Source organism: Dermacentor andersoni, unplaced genomic scaffold (assembly GCF_023375885.2).
Source record: "Dermacentor andersoni unplaced genomic scaffold, qqDerAnde1_hic_scaffold ctg00000102.1, whole genome shotgun sequence".
Taxonomy (NCBI): Eukaryota; Metazoa; Arthropoda; class Arachnida; order Ixodida; family Ixodidae; genus Dermacentor; species Dermacentor andersoni.
This window is the reverse complement of record NW_027314809.1, coordinates 165817-178406: the sequence shown is the minus strand read 5'-3', so window position 1 is coordinate 178406 and position 12590 is coordinate 165817.

The window sequence follows — 12590 nt, the reverse complement described above, 5'->3', positions numbered from 1 at the left end:
TTTAAGCATGCACATGCATCTTTTGGTAGACGCGGATGAAGTTTTCTGCAAAACCACAAGATGTGCATGCAAATGGTGCTTTTGGCAGAACGCGCACGTGGATTTCTACAAAACGACGTGCTAAGCATGCCGATGCTGCTCTTTTTAGCACCCGCGCACGCATTTGTGCGAAAACGCGTTTTAAGCATGCACATGCATCTTTTGGTAGACGCGGATGAAGTTTTCTGCAAAACCACAAGATGTGCATGCAAATGGTGCTTTTTGCAGAACGCGCACGTGGATTTCTACCAGACGACGTGGTAAACATGCCGATGCTGCTCTTTTTAGCGCCCGCGCACGGATTTGTGCGAAAACGCGTTTTAAGCATGCACATGCATCTTTTGGTAGACGCGGATGAAGTTTTCTGCAAAACCACAAGATGTGCATGCAAATGGTGCTTTTGGCAGAACGCGCACGTGGATTTCTACCAAACGACGTGCTAAGCATGCCGATGCTGCTCTTTTTAGCACCCGCGCACGGATTTGTGCGAAAACGCGTTTTAAGCATGCACATGCATCTTTTGGTAGACGCGGATGAAGTTTTCTGCAAAACCAGAAGATGTGCATGCAAATGGTGCTTTTGGCAGAACGCGCACGTGGATTTCTACCAAACGACGTGCTAAGCATGCCGATGCTGCTCTTTTTAGCACACGCGCGCGGATTTGTGCGAAAACGCGTTTTAAGTATGCACATGCATCTTTTGGTAGACGCGGATGAAGTTTTCTGCAAAACCACAAGATGTGCATGCAAATGGTGCTTTTGGCAGAACGCGCACGTGGATTTCTACCAAACGACGTGCTAAGCTTGCCGATGCTGCTCTTTTTAGCTCCCGCGCACGCATTTGTGCGAAAACGCGTTTTAAGCATGCACATGCATCTTTTGGTAGACGCGGATGAAGTTTTCTGCAAAACCACAAGATGTGCATGCAAATGGTGCTTTTTGCAGAACGCGCACGTGGATTTCTACCAAACGACGTGCTAAGCATGCCGATGCTGCTCTTTTTAGCACCCGCGCACGGATTTGTGCGAAAACGCGTTTTAAGCATGCACATGCATCTTTTGGTAGACGCGGATGAAGTTTTCTGCAAAACCACAAGATGTGCATGCAAATGGTGCTTTTTGCAGAATGCGCACGTGGATTTCTACCAAACGACGTGCTAAGCATGCCGATGCTGCTCTTTTTAGCACCCGCGCACGCATTTGTGCGAAAACGCGTTTTAAGCATGCACATGCATCTTTTGGTAGACGCGGATGAAGTTTTCTGCAAAACCACAAGATGTGCATGCAAATGGTGCTTTTGGCAGAACGCGCACGTGGATTTCTACCAAACGACGTGCTAAGCATGCCGATGCTGCTCTTTTTAGCACCCGCGCACGGATTTGTGCGAAAACGCGTTTTAAGCATGCACATGCATCTTTTCGTAGACGCGGATGAAGTTTTCTGCAAAACCACAAGATGTGCATGTAAATGGTGCTTTTGGCAGAACGCGCACGTGGATTTCTACCAAACGACGTGCTAAGCATGCCGATGCTGCTCTTTTTAGCACCCGCGCACGGATTTGTGCGAAAACGCGTTTTAAGCATGCACATGCATCTTTTGGTAGACGCGGATGAAGTTTTCTGCAAAACCACAAGATGTGCATGCAAATGGTGCTTTTTGCAGAACGCGCACGTGGATTTCTACCAAACGACGTGCTAAGCATGCCGATGCTGCTCTTTTTAGCACCCGCGCACGGATTTGTGCGAAAACGCGTTTTAAGCATGCACCTGCATCTTTTGGTAGACGCGGATGAAGTTTTCTGCAGAACCACAAGATGTGCATGCAAATGGTGCTTTTGGCAGAACGCGCACGTGGATTTCTACCAAACGACGTGCTAAGCATGCCGATGCTGCTCTTTTTAGCACCCGCGCACGGATTTGTGCGAAAACGCGTTTTAAGCATGCACATGCATCTTTTGGTAGACGCGGATGAAGTTTTCTGCAAAACCACAAGATGTGCATGCAAATGGTGCTTTTTGCAAAACGCGCACGTGGATTTCTACCAAACGACGTGCTAAGCATGCCGATGCTGGTCTTTTTAGCACCCGCGCACGCATTTGTGCGAAAACGCGTTTTAAGCATGCACATGCATCTTTTGGTAGACGCGGATGAAGTTTTCTGCAAAACCACAAGATGTGCATGCAAATGGTGCTTTTGGCAGAACGCGCACGTGGATTTCTACCAAACGACGTGCTAAGCATGCCGATGCTGCTCTTTTTAGCACCCGCGCACGCATTTGTGCGAAAACGCGTTTTAAGCATGCACATGCATCTTTTGGTAGACGCGGATGAAGTTTTCTGCAAAACCACAAGATGTGCATGCAAATGGTGCTTTTTGCAGAACGCGCACGTGGATTTCTACCAAACGACGTGCTAAGCATGCCGATGCTGCTCTTTTTAGCACCCGCGCACGGATTTGTGCGAAAACGCGTTTTAAGCATGCACATGCATCTTTTGGTAGACGCGGATGAAGTTTTCTGCAAAACCACAAGATGTGCATGCAAATGGTGCTTTTGGCAGAACGCGCACGTGGATTTCTACCAAACGACGTGCTAAGCATGCCGATGCTGCTCTTTTTAGCACCCGCGCACGGATTTGTGCGAAAACGCGTTGTAAGCATGCACATGCATCTTTTGGTAGACGCGGATGAAGTTTTCTGAAAAACCACAAGATGTGCATGCAAATGGTGCTTTTGGCAGAACGCGCACGTGGATTTCTACCAAACGACGTGCTAAGCATGCCGATGCTGCTCTTTTTAGCACCCGCGCACGGATTTGTGCGAAAACGCGTTTTAAGCATGCACATGCATCTTTTGGTAGACGCGGATGAAGTTTTCTGCAAAACCACAAGAGCTGCATGCAAATGGTGATTTTGGCAGAACGCGCACGTGGATTTCTACCAAACGACGTGCTAAGCATACCGATGCTGCTCTTTTTAGCACCCGCGCACGGATTTGTGCGAAAACGCGTTTTAAGCATGCACATGCATCTTTTGGTAGACGCGGATGAAGTTTTCTGCAAAACCACAAGATGTGCATGCAAATGGTGCTTTTGGCAGAACGCGCACGTGGATTTCTACAAAACGACGTGCTAAGCATGCCGATGCTGCTCTTTTTAGCACCCGCGCACGCATTTGTGCGAAAACGCGTTTTAAGCATGCACATGCATCTTTTGGTAGACGCGGATGAAGTTTTCTGCAAAACCACAAGATGTGCATGCAAATGGTGCTTTTTGCAGAACGCGCACGTGGATTTCTACCAGGCGACGTGCTAAACATGCCGATGCTGCTCTTTTTAGCACCCGCGCACGGATTTGTGCGAAAACGCGTTTTAAGCATGCACATGCATCTTTTGGTAGACGCGGATGAAGTTTTCTGCAAAACCACAAGATGTGCATGCAAATGGTGCTTTTGGCAGAACGCGCACGTGGATTTCTACCAAACGACGTGCTAAGCATGCCGATGCTGCTCTTTTTAGCACCCGCGCACGGATTTGTGCGAAAACGCGTTTTAAGCATGCACATGCATCTTTTGGTAGACGCGGATGAAGTTTTCTGCAAAACCAGAAGATGTGCATGCAAATGGTGCTTTTGGCAGAACGCGCACGTGGATTTCTACCAAACGACGTGCTAAGCATGCCGATGCTGCTCTTTTTAGCACACGCGCGCGGATTTGTGCGAAAACGCGTTTTAAGTATGCACATGCATCTTTTGGTAGACGCGGATGAAGTTTTCTGCAAAACCACAAGATGTGCATGCAAATGGTGCTTTTGGCAGAACGCGCACGTGGATTTCTACCAAACGACGTGCTAAGCTTGCCGATGCTGCTCTTTTTAGCTCCCGCGCACGCATTTGTGCGAAAACGCGTTTTAAGCATGCACATGCATCTTTTGGTAGACGCGGATGAAGTTTTCTGCAAAACCACAAGATGTGCATGCAAATGGTGCTTTTTGCAGAACGCGCACGTGGATTTCTACCAAACGACGTGCTAAGCATGCCGATGCTGCTCTTTTTAGCACCCGCGCACGGATTTGTGCGAAAACGCGTTTTAAGCATGCACATGCATCTTTTGGTAGACGCGGATGAAGTTTTCTGCAAAACCACAAGATGTGCATGCAAATGGTGCTTTTTGCAGAATGCGCACGTGGATTTCTACCAAACGACGTGCTAAGCATGCCGATGCTGCTCTTTTTAGCACCCGCGCACGCATTTGTGCGAAAACGCGTTTTAAGCATGCACATGCATCTTTTGGTAGACGCGGATGAAGTTTTCTGCAAAACCACAAGATGTGCATGCAAATGGTGCTTTTTGCAGAACGCGCACGTGGATTTCTACCAAACGACGTGCTAAGCATGCCGATGCTGCTCTTTTTAGCACCCGCGCACGCATTTGTGCGAAAACGCGTTTTAAGCATGCACATGCATCTTTTGGTAGACGCGGATGAAGTTTTCTGCAAAACCACAATATGTGCATGCAAATGGTGCTTTTTGCAGAACGCGCACGTGGATTTCTACCAAACGACGTGCTAAGCTTGCCGATGCTGCTCTTTTTAGCACCCGCGCACGGATTTGTGCGAAAACGCGTTTTAAGCATGCACATGCATCTTTTGGTAGACGCGGATGAAGTTTTCTGCAAAACCACAAGATGTGCATGCAAATGGTGCTTTTGGCAGAACGCGCACGTAGATTTCTACCAAACGACGTGCTAAGCATGCCGATGCTGCTCTTTTTAGCACCCGCGCACGCATTTGTGCGAAAACGCGTTTTAAGCATGCACATGCATCTTTTGGTAGACGCGGATGAAGTTTTCTGCAAAACCACAAGATGTGCATGCAAATGGTGCTTTTGGCAGAACGCGCACGTGGATTTCTACCAAACGACGTGCTAAGCATGCCGATGCTGCTCTTTTTAGCACCCGCGCACGCATTTGTGCGAAAACGCGTTTTAAGCATGCACATGCATCTTTTGGTAGACGCGGATGAAGTTTTCTGCAAAACCACAAGATGTGCATGCAAATGGTGCTTTTTGCAGAACGCGCACGTGGATTTCTACCAAACGACGTGCTAAGCATGCCGATGCTGCTCTTTTTAGCACCCGCGCACGGATTTGTGCGAAAACGCGTTTTAAGCATGCACATGCATCTTTTGGTAGACGCGGATGAAGTTTTCTGCAAAACCACAAGATGTGCATGCAAATGGTGCTTTTGGCAGAACGCGCACGTGGATTTCTACCAAACGACGTGCTAAGCATGCCGATGCTGCTCTTTTTAGCACCCGCGCACGGATTTGTGCGAAAACGCGTTGTAAGCATGCACATGCATCTTTTGGTAGACGCGGATGAAGTTTTCTGAAAAACCACAAGATGTGCATGCAAATGGTGCTTTTGGCAGAACGCGCACGTGGATTTCTACCAAACGACGTGCTAAGCATGCCGATGCTGCTCTTTTTAGCACCCGCGCACGGATTTGTGCGAAAACGCGTTTTAAGCATGCACATGCATCTTTTGGTAGACGCGGATGAAGTTTTCTGCAAAACCACAAGATGTGCATGCAAATGGTGATTTTGGCAGAACGCGCACGTGGATTTCTACCAAACGACGTGCTAAGCATACCGATGCTGCTCTTTTTAGCACCCGCGCACGGATTTGTGCGAAAACGCGTTTTAAGCATGCACATGCATCTTTTGGTAGACGCGGATGAAGTTTTCTGCAAAACCACAAGATGTGCATGCAAATGGTGCTTTTGGCAGAACGCGCACGTGGATTTCTACAAAACGACGTGCTAAGCATGCCGATGCTGCTCTTTTTAGCACCCGCGCACGCATTTGTGCGAAAACGCGTTTTAAGCATGCACATGCATCTTTTGGTAGACGCGGATGAAGTTTTCTGCAAAACCACAAGATGTGCATGCAAATGGTGCTTTTTGCAGAACGCGCACGTGGATTTCTACCAGACGACGTGCTAAGCATGCCGATGCTGCTCTTTTTAGCACCCGCGCACGGATTTGTGCGAAAACGCGTTTTAAGCATGCACATGCATCTTTTGGTAGACGCGGATGAAGTTTTCTGCAAAACCACAAGATGTGCATGCAAATGGTGCTTTTGGCAGAACGCGCACGTGGATTTCTACCAAACGACGTGCTAAGCATGCCGATGCTGCTCTTTTTAGCACCCGCGCACGGATTTGTGCGAAAACGCGTTTTAAGCATGCACATGCATCTTTTGGTAGACGCGGATGAAGTTTTCTGCAAAACCAGAAGATGTGCATGCAAATGGTGCTTTTGGCAGAACGCGCACGTGGATTTCTACCAAACGACGTGCTAAGCATGCCGATGCTGCTCTTTTTAGCACACGCGCGCGGATTTGTGCGAAAACGCGTTTTAAGTATGCACATGCATCTTTTGGTAGACGCGGATGAAGTTTTCTGCAAAACCACAAGATGTGCATGCAAATGGTGCTTTTGGCAGAACGCGCACGTGGATTTCTACCAAACGACGTGCTAAGCTTGCCGATGCTGCTCTTTTTAGCTCCCGCGCACGCATTTGTGCGAAAACGCGTTTTAAGCATGCACATGCATCTTTTGGTAGACGCGGATGAAGTTTTCTGCAAAACCACAAGATGTGCATGCAAATGGTGCTTTTTGCAGAACGCGCACGTGGATTTCTACCAAACGACGTGCTAAGCATGCCGATGCTGCTCTTTTTAGCACCCGCGCACGGATTTATGCGAAAACGCGTTTTAAGCATGCACATGCATCTTTTGGTAGACGCGGATGAAGTTTTCTGCAAAACCACAAGATGTGCATGCAAATGGTGCTTTTGGCAGAACGCGCACGTGGATTTCTACCAAACGACGTGCTAAGCATGCCGATGCTGCTCTTTTTAGCAAACGCGCACGCATTTGTGCGAAAACGCGTTTTAAGCATGCACATGCATCTTTTGGTTGACGCGGATGAAGTTTTCTGCAAAACCACAAGATGTGCATGCAAATGGTGCTTTTTGCAGAACGCGCACGTGGATTTCTACCAAACGACGTGCTAAGCATGCCGGTGCTGCTCTTTTTAGCACCCGCGCACGGATTTGTGCGAAAACGCGTTTTAAGCATGCACATGCATCTTTTGGTAGACGCGGATGAAGTTTTCTGCAAAACCAAAAGATGTGCATGCAAATGGTGCTTTTGGCAGAACGCGCACGTGGATTTCTACCAAACGACGTGCTAAGCATGCCGATGCTGCTCTTTTTAGCACCCGCGCACGGATTTGTGCGAAAACGCGTTTTAAGCATGCACATGCATCTTTTGGTAGACGCGGATGAAGTTTTCTGCAAAACCAGAAGATGTGCATGCAAATGGTGCTTTTGGCAGAACGCGCACGTGGATTTCTACCAAACGACGTGCTAAGCATGCCGATGCTGCTCTTTTTAGCACCCGCGCACGGATTTGTGCGAAAACGCGTTTTAAGCATGCACATGCATCTTTTGGTAGACGCGGATGAAGTTTTCTGCAAAACCACAAGATGTGCATGCAAATGGTGCTTTTGGCAGAACGCGCACGTGGATTTCTACCAAACGACGTGCTAAGCATGCCGATGCTGCTCTTTTTAGCACCCGCGAACGGATTTGTGCGAAAACGCGTTTTAAGCATGCACATGCATCTTTTGGTAGACGCGGATGAAGTTTTCTGCAAAACCACAAGATGTGCATGCAAATGATGCTTTTGGCAGAACGCGCACGTGGATTTCTACCAAACGACGTGCTAAGCATGCCGATGCTGCTCTTTTTAGCACCCGCGCACGGATTTGTGCGAAAACGCGTTTTAAGCATGCACATGCATCTTTTGGTAGACGCGGATGAAGTTTTCTGCAAAACCACAAGATGTGCATGCAAATGGTGCTTTTGGCAGAACGCGCACGTGGATTTCTACCAAACGACGTGCTAAGCATGCCGATGCTGCTCTTTTTAGCACCCGCGCACGGATTTGTGCGAAAACGCGTTTTAAGCATGCACATGCATCTTTTGGTAGACGCGGATGAAGTTTTCTGCAAAACCACAAGATGTGCATGCAAATGGTGCTTTTGGCAGAACGCGCACGTGGATTTCTACCAAACGACGTGCTAAGCATGCCGATGCTGCTCTTTTTAGCACCCGCGCACGGATTTGTGCGAAAACGCGTTTTAAGTATGCACATGCATCTTTTGGTAAACGCGGATGAAGTTTTCTGCAAAACCACAAGATGTGCATGCAAATGGTGCTTTTGGCAGAACGCGCACGTGGATTTCAATCAAACGACGTGCTAAGCATGCCGATGCTGCTCTTTTTAGCACCCGCGCGCAGATTTGTGCGAAAACGCGTTTTAAGCATGCACATGCATCTTTTGGTAGACGCGGATGAAGTTTTCTGCAAAACCACAAGATGTGCATGCAAATGGTGCTTTTGGCAGAACGCGCACGTGGATTTCTACCAAACGACGTGCTAAGCATGCCGATGCTGCTCTTTTTAGCACCCGCGCACGGATTTGTGCGAAAACGCGTTTTAAGCATGCACATCCCAGTCAAAAATTCCATCAAGCTACTGGCTTACATGTCTGATGGCTATACGTAATTTTGGACCTTGAAGGTCTACCAGTCTGATGGTCTACCAGTCTGATGGTCTACCAGTCTGATGGTCTACCAGTCTGATGGTCTACCAGTCTGATGGTCTACCGGTCTGATGGTCTACCAGTCTGATGGTCTACCGGTCTACCAGTCTGATGGTCTACCAGTCTATCGGGCTCTACCAGTCTATCGGTCTCTACCAGTCTATCGTTCCCTACTAGCTTATCGGTTAATGGCAAAAATGCATGATTGCATCAATTTTAAGACGTATTGGCACAGCTGCTACGCAGGCTGAAGGACTAACATTTTTGTTGTGTCTCAACCAGCTTGTATGCCAGTCAGTAGGCAGGCATGTGCGCATTTTACACTCCATTTTTAACAGGACAAACAAAATTGAGGTAACTGAAGCTTTATTTGCACTCGACATGAGCAGTTCGGTTTTGTTGTTGCATTGACGAAATTGGTGCAAAACCAACTGTCTTGAAGAAAATTCTGGAACAGCCTCCCCTTTTGAAGCAGATGGGAAGAGAAAAAACATGAAATGCAGAATATACTGTCTTAATGGAAAATATACACCATTCATATTTTACAGCAAGGGTACTTTTGCAGAAATGTAGGGAAAAAACATTATATGTGGGCAAGAATACAGGCTTACAGTATTAGAGATAATTAAAATGACAAAATTGTACTAAATGCTTTATCATGAGTCGGTCATTCAATAACAACAAAGTGACCTGAAAAACTGCCGCATTAACTGCTGTTGAAGATGCTTCCTGTACTAACCGAAGACAGCATGAATGGAATGAAGCTTTCATTCTGCTTTCTTTGGCACAGGCTCGGTGAAATGTTCCGCTAAAATGCTGTATTGTAGCAGGGTGACAGCACAGAGGACTGCTCTTGCTGCAAATATCTTACCACTATGATTATTATATAAGTACTTTGTTGTCATAGCAAGAATGCCTGAGGATGCAGAAAACAAAAAATAACAACTGACCAGAATATATTATTACTGGATGAATGAACAAAGGCATGCACTTTACAGCTAACACAGAAGCCAGACTAGATTTCAAAAGCTATATAGCATAACCACTGTCGCATAACAAATAGGGCTGTACTATATATACAGCAGCCGACTTTAACAAAGGTGCTGCAGACAACAGAGGGGACCACAAAAACATACATATAGTCAGGCAGCCTGGAAAAAAACTTGTTAACAGGCCGGTTCATTAATTGCCACCTGCTTGCTCAAATATAGCCAGCCTTTCCGAGGTACTTTATTCCTGTTTAGGAACCTCTGTATCACAGCAAGGTTTGGGTACGGGCTAGTTCGTATTCAATGGTATCAATCGTCACTTACAGCGCCTACATAGACGAGGTCCCTCGTCTATGTATGCGCTGTAAGTGACGATTCTATATCACAATCAGTTGTGACCAGTTAGAAGAGATGCAACAGTATCCTTCGGCAATAAATAAATAAATAAAAATGAATAAATCCTCCCACACTTGCATTGACCACCCCTCTCGTTGGTGCAACTTTAGCACAGTCCGTTTTATTTGTAGAACAGATGTAACAGTTGCAACAAAACAGCACAGACAGAAGAGTAAAAGGGCAAGAACAAAACAAGGACACAATGGGTAACACACACTTATGCTTGAGTGTGTCCCATCCTATGTCATCTTGTTGGTGCTCTATACTCTTTCTGGGTGACATGCAACAGGAGGGTCAAAGGCAACAAAATTGCACATCACAGCCTTCATGTTCAGCACTGTAGTGTCTGTCACACTCCCGAGACAATAGTTCAAGTACTTTGTGTGTGCCCTCACTAAGCGGGCGAATGAAGAACACTTAAAGCTAGTGTTGACTGCTTGGACTATCGCCCCTTTTAGGAAGAAAAGATTCTGGGCACGTGGTGAACAGTTGACTGTGCCCAACGTGCCATAAAGTCTCTTGAACTTTCTACATGAGACTGGTTTAGACGATCGCCTCTAGAACCTGCGAGACATGGACAGTGCAAAATGGGTTTGCATGATAACTTATTGTGTGGACAAGATTACTCTTGCGTGTATTGCATCTACAGTACGCCTCCGCATATTGGATGTGTATATAGTAGCTCATTGTACCATAACAATCACCCGCCACCTACCCTTCCCTGTCATTACCATTTCCCCTTTCCCCAGGGAAGATAGCAGGCTAGAGACAAGCTCTCCAGGCCAACCTCTTCTCCTTTCTCTTCATTAAAATCTACTCTTCCTCCATGGCATGAGAGTATGCATTGATGTGACATCTGGAAACCTGAAGGCTCCGACTGATAGATTTATTGAACACCTTAATGTCCGTGGCTGATACACACAATTCAGCGCCGCTGCACGTCACCAAGCTTTTGTGACAAATGCTTGCGGACCATTTTCAATCGCTTGTCCGCCACCTCCTTTGTCACGTCGCCCATGTAGATGGCAAGCATCGCTGCATAGAAAGTGAAACTATTAACCTCATAAAGAAAACACAGAACTAAGCACAGTTCTTTATTACTCCATGGGCACATTCAGAAGTCACTGAAGCACAGTATGTAGGCAAAGACAAATTTAGTTTGCAAAGGAAGCCACTACTGCTTGTGAACGCATGAATTAATTTCCTTAAAAAAAATAAGTGCGCTATTATTGTTCTGCACAGTCGTGTGTAACAGTGGTGTGCTTGATTACTTCATATTTAATATGAAGCTATGAAGCATCCATGTATAAAAGCTGTTACACCTACTGCTAGTGAGATACTATCGACATGAAATGACGAACGGAGCTCCTAACTGAAGGTAAAGTCTGCGCCCATGCAATCGACACCATTGACGTGCACATACTTCCGGTTTGACCGTCCTACACAATGATGTTCCCTCTATACTGCAATATTTTAGTTTCTGTTCTGGTTCTCTTTTATTTGAAAGCGAAAGGTTATGGCAGAGTAATGACGACAGTGCAAACTGTACCACTGCGTTTCATTTGACACCAATAGCATATACGGTTTCACCACAATGGGCAATAATACTCACCCTGTACTTTGATATTTTAGCTTCTGTTTTCTTCAATTTTTGTTCTGTCACATTCAAATAAAAGAGAGCCAGAACAGAAACGAAAAGGGGGAGCATCATCATGTAGTATATTCAAACCGGATGAGCACGCCTGCCGATGGTGATGACTGGACGGTCCACCCTAACCCTTCAGTTATGCTCTCCACTGTTCACGTTTTATTTGATGCCGATAGTACCACATTTTGCTCCATATGACTTGCAATGCATGAGCACTGTTAACACCTGACCATAATGAGCATCTTAGTATACCTACAGTGATGACAAATAAAGATATGGCTAACTATCCGAGTGCAGCAAGTTGCTGCACTAACTTCAGTAATGCATCGGTGATTGCAGCTTGCGTTCTTGTGCAAAATTGTAGTCAGAAATCTAGCGCAGTAAAACCTCGTTAAACTGTACCCGCTTAAACAGTAGTTTCGTTTTAAAAGTAGTACAGTGAAATCGCCGACTCAGTGCCCATTGAAAATAATTTTTTGTATCCGCATAAACCATACCAGCTTATTGCGTGCATATCGGTTAACAAGTAGCGTTTCCACTTTTGATCGCACAATCACAGCAGTGCGTGGTCTCCATCGAGCAGCCCGGCAGAACACGCCTCAGAAATCAGAACGGCCTCCAAGCATCCTGTGCGTTTGCGCGTGAAGCCACATCAACATCATTTCGGCGCCACGCTAGAGAGCATTGTGGCATCGTGCAAAGAAGGACTCGCGTCATACGGAAGCTCGGATAAAAAAGACGCCGAGTGCTCAGCATAGAAGAACAAATAGGCATCGTTCGTGCTATCGAACGTGATACGAAGAAGTCGGTGCTGGCACACAACAAGGATCTGCTGTTGGCTACGGTGCGTGGCATTTA